This window comes from Rhinatrema bivittatum, chromosome 6 (assembly GCF_901001135.1).
Source record: "Rhinatrema bivittatum chromosome 6, aRhiBiv1.1, whole genome shotgun sequence".
In the NCBI taxonomy this organism is placed as follows: Eukaryota; Metazoa; Chordata; class Amphibia; order Gymnophiona; family Rhinatrematidae; genus Rhinatrema; species Rhinatrema bivittatum.
This window is the reverse complement of record NC_042620.1, coordinates 292,966,254-292,986,249: the sequence shown is the minus strand read 5'-3', so window position 1 is coordinate 292,986,249 and position 19,996 is coordinate 292,966,254. Positions and strand designations below refer to the sequence as shown.

Below are 19,996 nucleotides of genomic sequence, written 5' to 3'. Positions count from 1 at the left end.
CAACTAAAAGATCAAATCTCCTACTGCCTGACACTAGAAGATTTTAATTGAACTGTTTCTTGCTTAGATTTCTATCTTTTAAGCTGAGATTAGGGGTTCTCGCAAAATGTTTTATGGCTTCAAAGTGAAGCCACCAGCTCTTGCTGACAATTTTTCCCTCAATACACTCATCTAGCCACCCCCATGCCCTCTGACACCCTCACAACCTCTTGACCCCCAGTGCACTCCCCCACTCCCTTATCCCCATCCCCTTCTGATGCACTCATCCATCCATCCTCAGATCCCTCCAGAATTCCAGGGACTGCGCCCCCCCCCCCCCCCCCCCAATCCAGATCCTCCCCTTGATGCACCCACTCAATGTCCCTACGCACAAACCCAAACTGGTACGTTTCTCTGTTCTCCAATCACTGATGGGGGATAGGTAAAGTATCAGGGAAGGAGAAGGCAGTATAGCAGGCTGCTCCTCTCTTTTACTTCCCTTTGCTCTGTCAGAGCCTTGCCAACCACTGCTCTGACAGAGCTGGCTCTCCACCTGCCATCAACCTGCCCAGTTGCCGCCTCTGCCAGTTTTATAATTCCATCGATCTGGATGTCAGAGCCACTTGGTACCCATAATCTTATGCTGTTGTCTGTCTCATGAGAAGAGCGTAGGAGTATGGGCTCTGCATGGCTCAAGCTCACAGAGGGAGGTGCTGTGGTTGCAAAATAGAGACACATGCAACCATGGTGGTCACGTATGAGAAATGTTGCCTTACAGTCTTTGGCTGAAGCCCTGGCTGAGACATTACTTCACAAACTCACTTTGAAAGTGTTTGGACTGGTGTGGAGGAGTAGCCTAGTGATTAGAGCAGTGGGTTAGGGAACCAGAAAAACCAGGCTTCATATCACATTGCCGCTCCTTGTGACCTTGGGCAAATCACTTTACCCTAACGTTGCCTCAGGTACAAACTTAACCCTGGATGCTTTTTTGTGGGAGGGTCCCCACTATCGCAAGGGATGTCGCTGCAATAGTGGGGACCCCCCCCCTGAAAAAGCATTGTGGCTATATGGCACATTCTTTTGTCTCATGGCCAAACGCCGTAGGGCAAAAGAACCGCAGCAAGTGGCCCTTTAATGTGATGGTGGCCCCAACCTCATGGGACCGTCATTGCCTTAAAGGGAAACTTGCCCGAAAAAAAAAAAAGGTTTCGTACAAACTGGGAGATAGAGCGGGAATCAGTGCTGACCCTGTCTGAACCCGGGGCCACCACTTGAAGCAGCTCCGACTCCCCCAAAATGTTAATAATAAACAAAAAAGAACTACATGGAGACGAGGATGGCCCCGGCCCACCTTCCCCAAAGCTAGAACAGAAAATATGGCTCTGGCCCCCCACTGCATTACCTACCAAGGGTCAGAGATCTCTCCCGATGCCATCCCACCCCCCACCCCCACCCCCAAATGGCACTGAATTGTCCTTGCTCCAGCCATGTGACTGCGGTTAAGGTCTGGGGATTGGACCTCAGCCACATGGCCATACATGTGGCCACTTCACATCTAATGCATTTCAAATAGGTGTTATTTTATCACAGCTGACCACCTTCTCAGTTGGCCGCGGTAAAATATTTACATCAAATTGACTCGAAATGACCTTCTTTGCATGCATTTGAATTATTCGTGCATGCAAATCACATGCAAAGAAGGTCATTGTAATAGGGGAGAGAATCTGCGGGGAGATACAAAATACTGCATATTTCGTGCGATATAGATGATATAACACACATAAGAGCATTAAAGTGGCTTGGTGCATCATCCAGTTAGATTGGGAGCCCTCTGGGGACAGGGAAATACCTACAGTATCTGAATGTAATCTGCTTTGAAGTGCCTGAAAGGTGGAATATAAACATAAGATTTTTTTTTAAAAACTGTATTGGGATAACGAGAATGGGTTAAATCTGTGCCTCTACCCTGTCTGTGTGCCAGGAAAATTGATTCCCATAATACTGCAAGATGTGATCATCAGTCACATGTGATTTCATCCAGAGTGTCTTTCCTGTTTTATTTTTAGCATTTTTACCCAAAGTCTGAGGTCTTTGGTGTGTTTTCTCCTGGTGAAAATAAACAGCTGAAGTGACAGGACACAATACAATTATCCATAAAAGGGATGAGAAGATCTGTAAAGCAGCAGGTTGATTGAGTAAAGGGCATGTAGGGGGCTCAGATTGCAAATGGCAACCCTTTCAAACCGAAGCATAGAGATCAATCATCTCATCTACTGCTAATTATGCAAACATCTGAAAGAGCCAGTGATACACCATTCCTGACAGCGCCTCCACTCACACCCTCTCACAGGTTTTACTGTGTGGAAATGTTATTTAATTGTGCTGTATTTTTTTCTTCTGGATCAATTAGAAACCAAAAAGTAATAATGTACTACTCTACTATGGTGACATCAAAGGAAAAAAAAATGCACAGAAAGAAAAGAGGCAACCTTGAAGAGAAAGGCAAACAGAAGACAGAAAGAGATAAGCCAGCAATCTGGAAGGGAGAAGAAAAGGCAGAGAGTTTAGAGGTAAAAGGAGATACAGTATAAAGAAAGCCTTAGCCACTTTCATCCTCCAGTAAAACTACTATTAAAATTATTCAATAGAATAATTCAACCAGTTCTCTCATATGGGGCTGAAGTCTGGAGCCTACTATTAACCCCCAAGCTATACAGAATGGGACAGAGCCACATTATAAAGCCTGCACCTTCAGTACTGCACCAGCCACTTTGTGACCACAGAAGCACCCCCTAATAATGGCTGCAAAGCAGAACTAAGATGTTTCCCCAGATAAAGTATCAAACAAATAAAAAATATTAAAATTTTGATGTAGTTTTGGTAATAGCAATACAAATTCCTACCAGTTCCAGGCACTTTGTGAAATAACACAAAAGTCTGAAAAAGACACACAGCATCTTATGTAGGAAATCTGCCATGCCACAATAGCACTAACTCCCCGACTCCAACAGCAGAAACCCTACCTATGAAAAGCCAGAACTGCAAATATTGCAACAGGCCTAGAACACCAATGTATCCTCTTCTGGCAGGTGCAGACTGGAAAACAAAACAAGCTGGACTGCTATACATCCATACATAGAAACTACCTGCTAGCAGAATAAGCACCTCGATCACACACGCAGAACTCAGACCCTCACCAAATATCGAATAGGTGACCATACAAAAGAAATAGAAATACACAGAAAAAAAACACAGTGGAAATCCCAGGAAGGTAAAGTCTGCATGCAGTGCAACATTGGGGAAATAGAAACAGAAATGCATGTCCTCCTGTACTCTGCAAAACATAAAGATTTCAGAGATGCATGCATCTGGAAGCTGATGGCGAAAATAAAAAAAAAAAAACGAGGAGGAAAAATGCATGGGATAAACATAGAGGATCCTTTACTTTCAAGAAGCGAAGAGATAGTGAAAACAGGTTATGGAGGTAGATAAAGGGTTAACCTGCATGGAACAGCAATGTGACTGCATCGGGCTTCTATGACTGCTTGGAAAACTTGCACGGAGTGACCGTTGTTAAAACTCATACTTGATTGAGGATGTTTCTGACAATAGCCTTGCTGGGTTTGGTGGCTGTGGGGACTGTTAGAATGTTTGGTGCTAAAACATGAAGGTGACCCAGGCGTTGGATTAAGTCTTATAAGAGTGAAAGAGCAAGCAGACATGGCCTGAAATGGCTTTACTAGTAGAGGTGGTGGAGGCCAGTGTATATTGACAGCTTCTGACATGCTGGGAACCATATGGAAATCGCAGAAAAGGGCTGAAGGATCGGATAAAAGACATAGGTGGGTGACAGGAGGGAACTGAGGCTGGGTTGCATGACGGGTGTTGTACGTACGCTTAGTTAAATAAAGTAGGCAAATCTCAGCTGGGCAGACAGGATGAGCCAGTTTGATCTTTGTCTGCCATTATTTACTGTGTTACTACTATGTAACCCTGGGGGAAGCAGGCGAAACAGCAGCTATAGGAGCAAAATACATTTTCAAAGACTTAGGGGTTTATTTACAAAAAGCCACGGAGAAAAGGGGAGCATCAGGTCGCCTGGAACCATTTACAGCTTCAGAGCAAGTGAGACAGAAAGTGCTGGGGATCTCTTCTTCCCCCAACAGATTGGATTGGTTAAGTGGTGGTAGATGGGACCTGGAAGGGAGGGAGGGGCTCAGAGCATATCGGAAGCTCTCAGGGGGGAGGGGAGAAGCAGTCATCAGACAAGGATGGGGGGTTGGGCCATAGTGGACCCTTTATTCTCTGGGAGGGGAGGGACTTGGGCTATGGCTGACTCTCTATTGAGATCCAGGGGCAAGGGTGGGGCTGTGGACAGCCCTTTATGGACACTGGGAGGTCCAGCCGGGACCTTGGTAGGTGGCATTAGCCTGCCAATGCTCTCACAAAAATACAACTACAATTTTGCATATTTTGCAATATTTTGCATTAGTCGGGGAGTTACTGCAAATCACATTGACTTAGCATGAATTGTGGTAATCCATTTTAATATTAATGAGCCGCATTGTGTGAATTTGCATGAAATGCAGCTCCTTAAAATATTTTGCTTGCTATGGCATTTTTTTTTTTTTTTTTTTTGCATTAATGGAAATGCAATTGTGTGCGTTAACATTAACAAACACATGAGTGCATTAACATAGCTGTTCTAATATACTGGCCTAAAGTTACTGGGATAAAGTTATCGGGGTAACTTTGCCACTCACTGGCTTATTCAATATTGCCTACGATGTAATCCCCCATGAGATTCCCCTTCTTTCCTGACAAAAGATATTAAAAAGCATGTCTGGATCCAGAACCCTCTCCCCTCCGATATTAGATAAAAGGCTTCTGCCTTGGTCTCCCTCCTAAACCTGCTCCCGCCCCAAATATTTAAGAAAAAGACTGACTCTCCAGATCACCTCCTGCCTTTCCCACCCTCCTGACCTATCCCGAAACACCCCCCCCCCCCCCACCCCCCTCCAAATCCCCCAAGTCCAAGGCAAAAGGCAGTAGAGTCTTACTGTGCTCCCAGCATCTAGCGTGGCTCTGACAATAACACTGGTAGCATTGCTGTCATGCTGGCCTACAGCTGTCATTGCCACATTGGACACCAGAAGGATGGTAACATACCTGGCAACTCTCTGGATTTGGCCTGGAGATTCCAGAATTCTGAACAGATTGTGGGGTCTCCGGGCCAACACCCGAAATCTCTGGGTGACCAAAGAAGGCAGGAAGAAAAAATGGCTGAAGCAGCGCAGACCCGAAGGAAGAGAAGCGTCAGGAGCCATGCTGCAGGAGGGGGCCGTGTGCAACAGGAGCGATCAAGCAAGATGTAGCCCCTCTGCCACGAGGAACAAGGAACTGCAGATACCAGAAGAGCAGCAAGCAGCAGCATCGGGTCACGCAGGGAAACTGAAACAAGGGCAGAGTAGGCCCGAAGCTGCAGGAGGAGGAGGAAGTGGAGTGCTTGTCCCGCGGGCCTAGGGAAATGAGGATCGAGGTGAGAAGAGAGATTGAGAGTGCATGTGTGTGTGTGTGGAAGAGGACAAGAAGTGAATGAATGTGCATATGTGTGTCTATGTGTGCATGTATGGGTGTGTGTGTGGAAAAGGAGAGGCGCGAGTGAGCGTATGTGTGTGGAAGAGGGGAAGAAGTGAATGCATGCATGTGTATGGAAGAGAGAGGAGTGAGTGTGCGTGTGTGTGAAAAAGGAAGAGGAATGAGTGTATGTGACGTGTGGAAAGTGCATGTATGTGTATGATAGATGAGAGAAGGGCACGTGTGTGGACAAGAGAGAGGAGTGAGTGTGTGAGAATGAGCATGTATGTGTGTGTGAACATGTGAGTGCGCTAGTGTGAGAGCGAGTTTGTGTGCATGCTGCTACCGCTCCCCCCACGTGACAATTTCAGGGTGACAGGAAGTCAAAAGTTCCCAGGTATGGAAGCTACAGATTCCTGGCTTGGGAGTTTTGGGAAATTCCAATTGGGCTGGAAGGATGAGAATTGGGGGGGGGGGGGGGGTAGAAGGAGGGCTGCAGCCACAGTAATTTTTTTTAAATATCTGGAAGGGGGCAAGACTAGGGGGGAGGGGGTGATGGAACCAAAGATTTTCTTATAATATTGGAGGGGTGAGAGTGTCCCAGGGTGCTGCACATTTATGTTTTTTGGCTGGAAAAGAGCGGGGATTCTACGGGTTGGGGTTTTATCAGGCTCACCGCATTACTTTCTAAACTCAGCAGCAGAGGAGGGGATCCTGTGGGGAGGGGAGGGGTTGGCTGTTGGACCCCCCCCCCCCATGTTTAGTTTTCAAAATGAGGGCAATAATCAGCCAGGCAGGGAGCGATTACCAGGCTAACGTTAGACTTGCGATTTCTCCAACCAGACCTAGTCGGGCAAGTTTAACCGGATAGCACTGAATATCGGTGCTAGCCAAATAAACCTAAGCCCCGCCCTGCTTCCCTTTTATCCGCTTAAAATGTAGCCGTCGAGAGGGGAGGGAAATTCAAAACTCGGGGGGTTTCTCTGGCTAACTTCAAAGCTGTTAACTGTGAAAGTCAGTTGTGTATGTGTAGTAAGGGCATTTTTTAGGCAGCTGAAAGCACACACACGATGCTTTCACAACAGGTGCATGCTTGCCTGCATCATAAAGAGGTGTTGTGGGGAACGTTTTGTGGGCGTGCACCTTACGTTTTCATGACGCATGTATATAGGTGGCATGCTGCTAATGTCCCTAACTTTTTTTTTTTAAGTTTTTGTTAAGTTAACCCCCAAGTTTGATGTAAACCGGCCTGATATGAAGCTTGTCATGAAGTTCGGTATAGAAAAATGTTAAATAAATAAATAAATAAATAAATAACTGTACATCCCCCACTTTTTATACTTCGCCTACAATGACATGGGAAAAAATCACCCGCACAACCTGATTTTCAGACTCAGTGTATGCAGGTACCTTGTGTTTGGCCTTTTTCTGTGCAGGTTTTCCAGTGCTCAAGTAACTCTGCAGCCACCTACTGTATTGGAAGTTTCACCCAACGTGAACACTTCCAGAATCCTAGGATTGTCTTTGACGACATCCTTTGTGTACCTTGTAATTTGGTTTTTACTGGCAACAAGGGGTCACTATTTTTGCCTCCTTTTATTTTTAAACAGGTTAGGGTAAATTTTCGACCGGGCACCCAACTGGCAGGGTTCGTGTTTACTTTACGGGCCACGCAAACCCAGCCGATTTTCAATACTGGCTTGCTGTGTGGCTGAAATTATGTATTACTCACAGCGATACGGTGCTAAGCGATGGTGTAAATAAATAGAGGCTGGCATCACATCTACTACAGTGCAAGCATACCATGTTTTTATACTGAAACGCTAGCACTAGCTTCCAACCACGCCTCTGAAATGTCCTTTCCATCCCCTGGAAAGGATCTTTTCTATGTGACCAAAGGTATGTGTGTTATAAAAGTAAATGCATACCTGCTGGTGGCTAAATATCAGCCTAGCTGGATAGTGATAACCTGGCAGGTAAGCACTATCTTTACCCATGAAAAAGATGTGTAAGTCTTTGAAAATGTACCCTTTCATTATTATTTTGGCAACAGATGTCCAATAATGTTTTCTGACTCTCAATTTGAGGCAAAGAAACTGACGAAAGGATAACAAAAAAGTACTGGCCTTCCACGAGAATGCCAGACGCTCAGGGAGAGGAATCCAGAGGGAGCATGGAAGCAAGCAAAACATTAAATAAGAAAAGAATATGACGGGTTCAGGTCCTTTTTTTTTTTTTTGGCAGACTGTGCTGTAACTGTCTGCTCACTCTTGTGCTGGTCATAATGAAGGCTATTTCTGTGGCTTTCCTCTCTCAAGGCCTTTGTGACTGAGAACAGAAAAAGAGTGACATTTTGGGGGTCTGTCTCCAGATGCCGAGCCTCAGGAGTTGTTAACACGCCGCTTCATGCAGGCCAGGCCACGTTCAGCATGACAGCCATCTTCTCACTCTCAAAAAGAGTCAGCCTTTTTTTTTTTTTTTTTTTGAGACAGGACCCTGAGCTTCACCCCAGAACTATTATACACCACCCCTCAGGGATATCGGCATTATATTATTATATATCGGCATGATATTTATATACCTAGTTAACTGTTAAACATTCTACACCAATGGGCTGGGGAACTCACTTGCCCTGTCTGGTCCACCACCTTATTCTTAAAGCAACGCCCGCCGATTGCGGGGCAGTGGCTAGTACATAAGAACGGTAGACCGCTTACACGTTACCAGTTCAGTCGGGTCCTCCACATGTCGCTGCACGCAGCAGGTATTGCAGTCTTGGGGTTTTCTACTCACTCGTTCCGTATAGGCGCCGCTACAACTGCTGCAAGCCTGGGCTTACAAGACAAGAAGATAATGGCAATAGGTAGATGGCGATCAGGGAGATTTAGACGTTATGTACGCCCCCAGCAATACTTCGCCAATAACATGTAGGATGTTTCAACACTGTTTTTTCCTTTATTTGCCGACAGAGCTGAGAACGCGGCCGCGCTTCGCATGGATCATTGGCCATTCTTATGTGCGTTGGGCACACAAAAGGGCCCTACAGCGGCCTTTGGGGGAACATCTTGGTATGGCGGCCCATCAACTATCATTGCTTTGGAACGGTATCCCAGGAATGAGATGGGACCAATTCATTCCGACTGTCCTTCAATTGTTAAAATCCAATCCCCACCCCCAGATGCGATTATATTACATCTTGGAGGTAACGACCTGCCTCTTACCAGAAGCGTGGCTTTGACGCAAAAAATACAACAGGATCTAGTCACCTTATATAGCATGCTCCCACAGTCGGCAATTGTTTGGTCCTATATCACTCCCCGTAGGATTTGGAGAGGTGAGCTATCACACTGTGCTTTGGAAAAGGTTCGTAAAAAAATAAATAAGTGGATTTCCAAATTCATGCCCACAATAAACGGTTTATCTTTAAAACACGACTTGATAGACGAAAGCCCGGGATTCTTTAGACCTGACGGTGTTCATCTCTCCGATATAGGGTGGGATATCTTTAATAGTGATTTACAAGATTGTCTTGAAGCGCTATTGCCTCTAATGGCCGCAGCCGAGCTATGAGTGGGGGGTTTCCCGGTAAGCGGTATCGCTACCAGGGAACCTTGGCGTGGTGACCAGCCGAAGCAATACCCTCGCCTTTAGTTTAAGTAGGCCGTGGCCTGGGGGACAGCGGCCCCTCGGGGCCACTAGAGCAGGCAGCTCAGAAAGGGGCCAGCGGCCAGCGCAGACCCTCGACGCTTCAACGGCCGAGAGGGGAGAGCAAAGAGGCGAATGGACCAGTCGACCCTGACTTCCACGGTCGGGTTACCAGTAATTTACGACAACCCCGGCTTCTACGGCCGAGGAGGGCGCATTTGCCTCAGAAAACTAGCACGGGTTGGCGGGGGAGCGCTGGTCACTAAGAGTTCAGTTTTGCGAATACAAGTTACAGTATTGTTTAAGATGGCTAATTATGTTTTGTTGCTCAATTTTGTAATGTCTAATTTACCATTGCTTATTGGGCTGCGGCCATTATTTTGTCCAAACTAATAAATTCTCGTTATTCAAATACATAATGGTGTGTGTTGTTTGAAAGAGCTACCAGCAGGTATGATAAGGATTACAGACGCAGGCTTTCCACTGCCCACATTGTGTTTTCTGACTCTCAATTTGAGGCAAAGAAACTGACGAAAGGATAACAAAAAGTGCTGGCCTTCCGCGAGAATGTCAGACACTCAGGGAGAGGAATCCAGAGGGAGCATGGAAGCAAGCAAAACATTAAATAAGAAAAGAATATGACGGGTTCAGGTCCTTTTTTTTTTTTTTGGCAGACTGTGCTGTAACTGTCTGCTCACTCTTGTGCTGGTCATATTGAAGGCTATTTCTGTGGCTTTCCTCTCCCAAGGCCTTTGTGACTGAGAACAGAAAAAGAGTGACATTTTGGGGGGTCTGTATCCAGATGCCGAGCCTCAGGAGTTGTTAACACGCCGCTTCATGCAGGCCAGGCCACGTTCAGCATGACAGCCATCTTCTCACTCTCAAAAAGAGTCGGCCTTTTTTTTTTTTTTTTTTTGAGACAGGACCCTGAGCTTCACCCCAGAACTATTATACACCACCCCTCAGGGATATCGGCATTATATTATTATATATCGGCATGATATTTATATACCTAGTTAACTGTAAAACAAGCGTTTGGCTTTTTCCACTTATGTTTATTGTAAAGCCTCAGGCTGAATTACTGTTTGCTGTAAACCGAGGTGATGTGCATTACGTGCCGCGGTATATAAAAAACTATAAATAAATAAATATTATACCTTAACTTTAGGGAAAATTACTAAAAACCCTTCCAAGTCAAAGGCACTCCTTTTAGAAGACAAAAGTAACTATATTAGAAAAGAACAATATCTTTATAAGATTATGGTTATTATGCCATTCAGAAAAACGGCAGAAGGCAGCAATTTGCAAACAGTCTTCAGGTCAGCAGATGGCTGGCTTCTCCCAGCTCCAGATTGTTTAACATACCACGAAACAGCAGCCAAAGAGAGAGAATGTGGAAGCTGGAAACACTCAAGGCTGCCATGACTACTGAGATAAAAGTAGGGCCTAACCCGACTTGATGGAATGGGAGCCGGGAAAGGTGTATTCAGCTTTTCCCTACCACTGCAATTTTGGATGCTTCACTTTTAATGATTTTATTTTCAGGCAAATTGGAATCTTCATAGTAACCGCAACAAGTGAGTGGGTCGTGTGTGTGTGTGTGTGTGTGTGTGTGTGTGTGTTTTGGGGGGTGGGGGAAGAGAAGATAAGGAAATGGTGGAGGTGAGCCTTTATCCTTCCAAGCCCTGTGTGTGTAATAAACAAATTGGGTTTGGTGGCCTCAGCTGTCCCCAGCAGATGTATTCATATCACGAAACCAAATCCATGCAGTCTGGCAGAACTGAGAGGCAACCTGCTGCATGTCAGGACATAAGTATTAGGGGGAAGTGTTATAATATGCAGAGACTCCCTGAAGTATGCCTGGCTGTATCCCATGCTGCCAATAGGCTTCATTTTATATTCAGCAATACTGAGGGTCTGACTGAGGGACTAGTGGAGACTTCTTAAAATTACCTTTCTGTGTCAGTGGCAAAAAAAAAAAAAAGTTTAGTAAATCAGGCCTTCAGATCTTACTACATTCAGCCCAGAAATTAATGAGCAACAATAAAGCAATGCGTCGTCTTCCAAGTGAGATTCAGCCAAGATTTAAGAGAACCTCTGACTGTTCAGGGGATAAACAGCTCGGGGAATAAACAATACACAAGCAACACACAGCATCTTTTAACTTCGGTAACCATGGCAACTCCCCCTCCTCATTTCTCCTCCTCTCTCCACCCAGTGTCATGAAATTCCTTCTTTCATTAACCAAGTGAAACACTAGCCCCAAGGCTGCTCTCTAATACACCACAGGGCTTTGTTTGTGCATGTGAATGTATGTGCAGCAGCAGAGAGGAGGAGAAGAGGTTATTTCTCCTTTCAAAACCCATAAAGAAACAAAGTCTGAGTCTATTTTGCCTCCCCCCCCCCTCCCCCTTCCCCCTCCCATTTGGAGCTGCCTGCACAGCTGTGGCTCTGATAAAATACACCTCTGTCTCCCGTCAGACTCCCTTCTGAAAGGAGCACAAGGCTGGGGAAATAGCCACCATCCCTTTGCCCGGAAGAGCAGCTATTAAAATGCTAATCTGCAGTACCGTAATCCGGGGTCCTTAGTCGCTTGACAGAGGCTTTCAGGCAGTCCCAGCTTCTGCTTCAGCTCCACAGCGGTGAAGACTCCTCTATAGGTCTAAAGTGAAGGTCTCAGCTGCGACATCACTACCGTCCAGCCGGGGGTAAACCAGGGAACATGGCTTGCAAAGATCAGCCGGTCAGAAAGCAGCTAAGTGAGGGTACCTAATAACAGACAAAAAGGTTCCCTCGTGACCATCAGGCCTGTGGGTGGCCCTCAATGAACTGGAGCCTGCCACCCCGAGTCCATGCTAACCACAAATACTCTGGTATGGCGTGGATGTCTAAAGCATTCAAAACCCTGCTTTAAAACTGTTTTGACATATATATATATATATACATATAATTAATAATGGGAGAAAATATACTGACTGCATCAGCTTTTTCAGGATACTTCTCCCTTAATGATATCCTTAGCATTGTAATGCAGATTTTCATTCATTTTTCTGCTTCTCTTTGAAAAAAAACAAAACAAAAAAACTCAAAACATATTGTTCACATGTATTTCTATTGTTCCTACTCATAGTGGGTGAATCAGGAAGTCGACAAATATGTGAAGGGAAGACATGATCTGAATTCTGAACTCTGGAGACTGGTGAGGACACAGGCCATCAACGAATCAATATTGGTATTTAATATCGATGTTATAACAAAGACTCTGTTTTGACGATTAGGGAAGCTGTATTGTTTTCACAATTTTTTCCATAGTACACAACACAAGAGTAAATCGAAACCATGATGGCACAGGAGGGCCTCAAGGTACACCCAGTCTACCCAGCTGCTGAAATGCCACAGATACCAGCCTTTACCTTTGCCTTTCCCCTCACCTCTTCATAACCAGGAATCCTTATCCCAGGCTTTCTTGTATTCTCTCACTCTTTCTGTCTCCACCACCTCCCTCAGGAGGCTATTCTGTACTTCGGCTCATTTTTCTGTGAAGAAAGATTTCCTGACACGGCTCCTGAGTCTTTGAGACCAATGTACCAAAGTGTGCCATTTTTAACACACAAAGTCTGCTTTATGTGTTAAAAATGGCAAATTTGCGAGCATAAGTTGTGTTTAGAGCACAATTTTTCCTTTTTATGCCCAAAGCGGACTTTGCAAAATTTTTGGGCTTTGCATGTGGTAAACATTTGGGGAAGTTTGCACTTGCAAAACTGTATGCAAAATCAAAGTTAATGAGCTGCTGTAATGTAAATTCATGCAAAGCAGCTCATGAATTATGTTTGTGGAGCTATATGCACAAAAAGGTCTTCACAGGCTGTTTTTCACAAAAAGGGTGAGGTGTAACTATTTTTCTTTGCAAAATTATCCTTCGGAAACTTAAATGTGTACATTTTCTATTGGGTTTATTTATATATGACTCCCAGTAGTTTAGATGTAATTTATTTCATCCTTGATGCCTACAAATACAACAAAAATATCAATGTGGCTTACAATAAATAATTAAAAATATACAAAAACATAAAATCACACATTTTACCAAAATACATACTCCCAATACAAATCCAGAATCCATACTAAAAGGATTAAAAACTAAAAGTTTATAGTTCAAACATTAACAGTCAAATGCTTGCACTTAAAACCATGACTTTACTCACTTCTGAATCTTAAAATAATCTTTTTCCTTTCTTAAATCCACTGGAAGTGAGGCCCATAAGACAGAGGCCAGATAGCTAAACACAGCTCGGCATGCATCCTCCAGTCTAATGACCGATGAAGATGGCATGACCAACCCTTCCATTTCCAAAGAATGCAGCGTACTTATGGAAAATAAAAACTTCTGCGTGAAATTCTGCAAACTTTAGTACATCGGCCTCTAGAAGCCTCTCACTGGTACCTCTTGTTCTAGAGAGTTCTTTCCTCTGAGAATGTTTTTTTTCTTGTGCATCACTGATACCTTAAAGATATCTGAATTGGGCTACACAGGACTGCTGGAAGATATTTTAATAATTCCAATATTCATTAGAATAGGTAGAAACCAGAAGACATGTTGAAGAAGTGTTATTTCCCCAAAATAAATGCTGGTGTCCTCTAGGGAACTGTTGTGTGGCCCCAATTTTTTCCAATTGCTTTAATGTGCTGTTTGGGTGTGCCCTACTTGTGCAACTGGAGGTATAATAAGAGCTGCACCAGGCCCTAGATTACATTCAGTTACCTTATCTAAACAGGAATGCATGATATATTGTAGGATACAAGTATATAAAGTATTTCAGCAAGCATGAGGCTGGCCCTTTGCTATGAGACTGGAATAGATTTATTTGTTTTGAAATTACAGGTGTGGCACCCTTGATTTTTTTCAGAAAAGCCGATTATTGCCCAAGGCGGCCCAAATATATTTTCTGTACTTGAAAAATAAGCTAGAGGTATCTACAGTTACTTTGTCATTTATGTGGTTCAGGGATTTGGCTATATCAAAGCTACAGAGAGTAGATCACCAGTGAAGGGTTCATATTTGATTGGAGATTTGAGCATCTAAATGATGCACTCCCTCCACAGCTGTGCAGTTTCTGTCACTGGAAGATAAAAGCTTGGTGGTCTATACCAATCAGTAAATGTATTTGTCAGTTCATGAGATAAAAGATTACAGCTCAAAGGGGCCAATGTAATAAGACCCGTGGCAAAACAGGCGCTCGTTATGTGCGCAGGTGAAGCTGCTGCTTTTGCAGGATGTAAAAAACAAATTATGCAAATGACTTGCGCGCAGAAATCCGTGCCCATTCGGAAAAATGTGCATACCTAAGTGTGGTAAAGGCCTATGGTTGCATCCGCGCTCAAAACCCGCATCGATAATCCGCGCATAAAAGCGAGCAAGCGAGCGAACGGGTCTCCCTATTAAGTGAAAGTATGACCCTGGAAAGTATTTTTAAATATTTACAATAATTGTGCTGCAGAAAACAGGGCAAATATTTTCATGGATGCTAATTCACAATAATCTTGCCGCTCTTCTGGCCGTGTATCTGTCTGCCCAGGGAAGTGCCTACCTCAGTCGCCATGAAAAGCTGGCAACTCTGAAGCCAAGATAGGCACTCAGCCAGGCGCTTATCAGGCCATTTGTGCTCTCTTCGTGGCAGGAAAATCTGCACGATCGGGCACCCAGAAAGGGGCCTAGCTACTGTTGTCGTTTGGGCACTCAGCTAGGCGCTTAGTTTCTCGAATATCTGCACGATTGGGCGCCTAGAAAGGCACCTAGCTACTGTTGTCGTTTGGGCACTCAGCTAGGCGCTTAGTTGCTCGCATATCTGCACGATCGGGTGCCCAGAAAGGCGCCTAGCTACTGTTGTCGTTTGGGCACTCAGCTAGGTGCTTAGTTTCTCGAATATCTGCACGATTGGGCACCTAGAAAGGCACCTAGCTACTGTTGCTGCTCAGGCGCTGAGCTAGGCACTTACTTCGTCGCACCCGAGCGGCAATGGTATCTAGGCGCCTTTCTGGGCGCCCGACGGCATACATTCGTGACCAAGTAAGTGCCTAGCTCAGCAGCCAAGCAGCAACAGTAAGGCTAGGTGCTTTACTTGGTCGCGAATGTATGCCGTCGGGCGCCCAGAATGGCGCCTAGGGAAGCATCTACCTAAGCTGGCCGTTCCGACGCCCAGAAAAGCGCCTAGCTAAGCTGGCCACTCGGACGCCGAGATAGGTGCTCAGCTAGGTGGTTTTCAGACTCTCAGATGCCGACACAGGTCCCCCGAGTCGGCGCTGACACTTAACTCATGCCCTGACCATTGCGGTTAAAAAGCCGCATTAAAAAACCTGCACTAGTGTTGGCACGGATACCTGCATTGCCTATGATTAACTAATCACCTCCTTTGCATGCTGTGAGTATGCATTCGCGCAGGACAAACCACGGGTCTGTAAGCTCGTTCGTACTCGCTTTTTTCCCGTGCACAAAACCCTTATTACATCCCCGCATAGGGCTTTGCACGGGAAACCGCACAGCAGCTTCAGCGCACCTTATTACATCAGGCCCAAAATGAGTTGTTGAAGATATGGAGTATTCCTTTATCAGAGGTTTCACAATAGAATTTAAAAAAAATCTATAAGCTAATTTAATAAACAGAGTGCTAGATTTCAGGGTGCCACAAATGGTTTCAAGAAATATCTAATTCCTTTCTACTTATTTCACCATAGATATCTCTGAAACCAAAGTAGAAGGACTAAGTACCTTTTAATTCCATCTTTTAACAAATGTTATCTCTTGGCACCTCATTGTGGACAGGCAGTAAGAAGCTCATATATCTCAAAAAACACACTGAGTGCCCTGCGCTCTCTGTACACTTGCCATAGAGACAAGCAGGTTGAATTTACCAGTAACTACATTTATACTTTCCGCTGGCTAGAGAAGCACTTCTGAAAATGGGTCACTAGTTCACATTTATGTACTTCTCAAGTTAATTATTTCCAGATAGCTCTAGTTATGCATGCTTCTGTTTCTGATGCAAACCATATATTTGAAGTATTAATGTGTTGGCTCGAAATAGTTTATCCCGGAAATTAGATGTAGGCACACACTCCTACACAAAATGCAGACAGAATCGCCAGTCTGTTCCACATTTATCATACTTTTATCTTTTGCATTAAACCCTTAATCAGAAGTTTATAAAGGGTGCACCACAATTTGTTTATCAAATGGAATAGTAAAGCTTCTTTTCCTTGAAGCTTTATGCTTTGAGTCCAGCGCCTTCCTGATCCGATCATTCTCCTAATTTCTCGAGTTCAACTTTCGCCTTTCCTGTTAACTCATTCTAAAGTTTCCTCGCGCCTCTACAGGAATGGACTCCATCAGTGAACTGGAGGGACCACTGTCGCCTGCTGTGGTTATGGAAAATGAAATATGTGTCACATTTTGCAGAAAAAGAGAAACTGGAAAAAAAGGACTAAATAGCATTCAGAAACCATGCACATGGCATTAGGTGGATGGAGAAGCAGAAGGGCGAGGGAGAAAGAAGGCAAAGGACAACTTGAACACGAAATGGGGAGAAGTCAGAAAAGCACCACATTCAATTGACTCCTCCCTGTGACTGCATCTAAGTTAGGCTGCTCTGGTACCTCGTTAGCTGTCCTTCTCCAGCGTCATCCTGGGCCATTCCCACGAGAGGTTCTTTAAACGTTCCTCTCCCTCCTTTGATTACTCTCTCTTCGCCCACCAGCCATGGGTCCAAATGCTGGAGATGCCAAACAGAAACATGCATGTGAGACTTTGACAAAGATGGAGGGCAGCTCCAAACATTAACACTGAAAAACATACTTTGACAAACCTTCCCCCACCCTTCCTGAGCTGCACCATCTCCTTTAGCACAGCTAGGGGCAGCTCTGTGAAAAAGAAGCTCTGGGTGAGAGAGAGGAGGAACATGGAGGTAAGGAGAGCTCAAGTACTAGGGAAAGGAAGGTATGAAGGAATAGATAGAGGCAAGACAATAGATAAAAAGGAGTGGCGAAAGATACAAGGAAGGATCACAGTCCTACGGTACTATTAGCAGGCCATTTTACATTAGACCACATACGTTTACACTACACATGTAAGTCTGCTTTGAAAAGTATCTCATGGAAGCTATCCGCACAAAGTTACGCCTGCTACTTTTACAAGGAAGGTTTTCAGGGGAATGTACGAACAGACTTGTCATAATCTCAGAGTGTGCGTATAAATACAAACCCTGCTCAGACTCTACCTCCAGAGTGCCTCTCTCTCCGATGCGCTTAAAATTAGGCGCAGCAGGGTGCAAGCATGTAATTGTCCATGCACGTCAGCCGGACAAATTTTCAAAGGGGACATTTCTGCAGGTGCAAAGGCGTTTTAGGTGCAGAAATGGCCTTCTACAAAAGCTGCCCTCCTAATATGCGGGTGAAGACGCATGCACACTACCCGTGAGTTTACCTGGATTGTGGAGAGGCGTTCCTAGAGGCAGAGCTGGAGAGGCTTTGAACTTAATGGCATCCTTTTGAAAATTCAAATGTATGTGTACAAATTTCCCCCCAAAATTTACATGTACCAAATGTGTGCGTGTAAATTTGGTGGAATAATTTTCAAAGTGAACTTGTGTATGTAAATTTGCTTTGAAAATTGGTGTAACAATCAAGCATATGTTTTTGCAATTTAGACGTGATATTTGAAAATTACTCCCATAATGACAAAGGGAGGCATGAATATAACACCTATCTTTCCTTAACAATTCAAGGGAGTAATAACTTCTGTTTCTAGGAACTTCCCAATCAGTAACTTTCTCCTTATTCTCTCCTGTCATGTTTTTTGTTCGCTATCTAGACCTTCTCAGTAACCTTTCTTTTCTGTGACCAGCAAATTTACCCAGATAAGTCTTCAAGTGAGGTCACCTCTACCTCCCTCTCCTCCCACCTTCTTTCTTCTACCCTTCCCCTGGCCTCCAATTTTCCCTCTTCCTTTTCTGAAGTCACACTAGAGGAAATTGCCCATCTTCTCTTCTCCTGCAAACTCACTACTTGTTCCTCTGATCCCCATCCCCAACCTAATTCCTCAGCTCTGTCTCCACTGGAGTCATCCCTCCCATCTGTCACATCCTCAGTCTGTCATTTTCCACTGCTACTGTTCCTGCTGCCTTCAGACATGCTGTGATCACATCATTTCTCAAAAAATCCTCAATGGAACATCTCTCCTGAAACTATTGTCCCATCTCCCTCTTCTCTTTTGTTTCCAAACTATACAGCTGCTGTCTTGACCTTCTTTCATCTCAAGCCATTCTTGATCCACTCCAGTGTGGTTTTTGCCCTCTACGTTCCACAGAAGGAGCCCTTGCAAAATCTCCAGTGACCTGTTTATAGCTGAAACCAAAGGCCTTTATTCAGTTATTATTTTCCTTGAGCTATCTGGTGCTCTTGGTTGCTCTGGATTGGCCCAGGAGGCTGTGGTATGCAGATTTGCGGCAGCTCCTTGGGGACTCTCCCCTTTGACCCAGCACACAGGAATATGCTAAGTCAGGGTTCAGTTCTTCATGAAGATCCGACTTGATTTTGTCTTACAGTATGGCCCTTGAGAGGGCTTGATTGCTGAAACGTGGATACTCGATTGCAGTGATTTCCACTTGCTTAGGGCTAGAAAGTTCTCCACTTCCTTGGCCTCTGTGTGAGTTTGGTGAGTGCTTGAGGTGTGGTGTGAGGATCGAGGTTCTCTTCCTCATTTGGCCAAGATTCTACTCATTTTGGAATTTTTGTTGGATGGCTTGAATAAAGGTTTGGCCCTTAATTCCTTAAAGGTAAAAGTAGTGGCTCTCGCCTGTTTCAGGGGTCAGATGAATGGTGGTTTCTTGTCGGCTCATCCTGATGTGGCCCATTTCCTGAAAGGAGTGAAATATCTTTGTCCTCCTTTGCAGTTTCCAGTACCCTTATAGAGTCTAAATTTGGTCTTGGATTTCTTAGTGGGTCCTACATTTAGACCAATGTGTAGCCTGTCCTTGCATTTACTGACCTTGAAAATGGTGTTTCTTGTGGCAATTTGTTCTGTGCAGAGAGTTTTCGAGCTGCAGACCTTGTCTTGCTAGGAGCCTTTCCTTTGAGTGACTCCAGGGGCAATACAGTTGCATACCGTTCCTTCTTTATTACCAAAGGTGGTCACTGAATTTCACTTGAATTTCACTTGAATCAGTCCTTCTCCTTGCCATCTCTACAGTGTTATAATCTGGTGTAGTTGTGGACCCTGGATCGTAGTGAGAGCTGACGGACACAGTAGTAACAGAGTATATTAGACTGGAATGTGGGTAATACCCACAGCGTGGAGAGAAAACACAGTCCAGAGCAGTTAGATTGCTCAACAATGATATTCTTGGTAATGGCCTGCAGAGCGGGTGTACGCCAGGAAACTCCTCTTCAGATGGCACATCTCTCAGAGTAGATCTGGTAGTGGCCCGCAGCACGGGGTACACAGAGGATCAGCGAGTAGTAGTTCAGAGAGGTGCAGGAAGTCAGCAGAGCAAAGTAGATGATGGTACTCACTCCGTAGTGTAGAGGAAGGTAGCTGGGATGAGCACGGTAGTGGTCTGAGGGTCAGGGTACACCGGCGGTTCCGTCAGCAAAGTAGTAGAAATGGGAGTAGCACTCACAAGGCTGAACAGGCAGGGTCCCAAACAAGGATAGATGGATTCTCCAGGCAGGAAGGCCCCCTGAGAAGCGGATAGCCAGAACGTAACAATTCCCCCGAGGAGCAGGTACCTAAGGCATTCTAAGT

At 44.8% G+C, this 19,996-nt stretch overlaps 1 protein-coding gene across 3 annotated transcripts in view; it reads right to left on the bottom strand.

Annotated features, from left to right (window-relative positions):
* The window catches only part of FRMPD3 (FERM and PDZ domain containing 3), a 655,318-nt gene that overhangs the window by 172,551 nt on the left and 462,771 nt on the right, over nt 1–19,996 (bottom strand). For all 3 annotated transcript variants that reach the window (XM_029607356.1, XM_029607355.1, XM_029607357.1), the window contains exons 4-5: nt 16,852–16,967; nt 11,772–11,970 (exon numbers count right to left, since the gene is read on the bottom strand). The gene's annotated coding sequence lies outside the window, so the exon portion shown is untranslated. The remainder of the gene's footprint in view (nt 1–11,771; nt 11,971–16,851; nt 16,968–19,996) is intronic.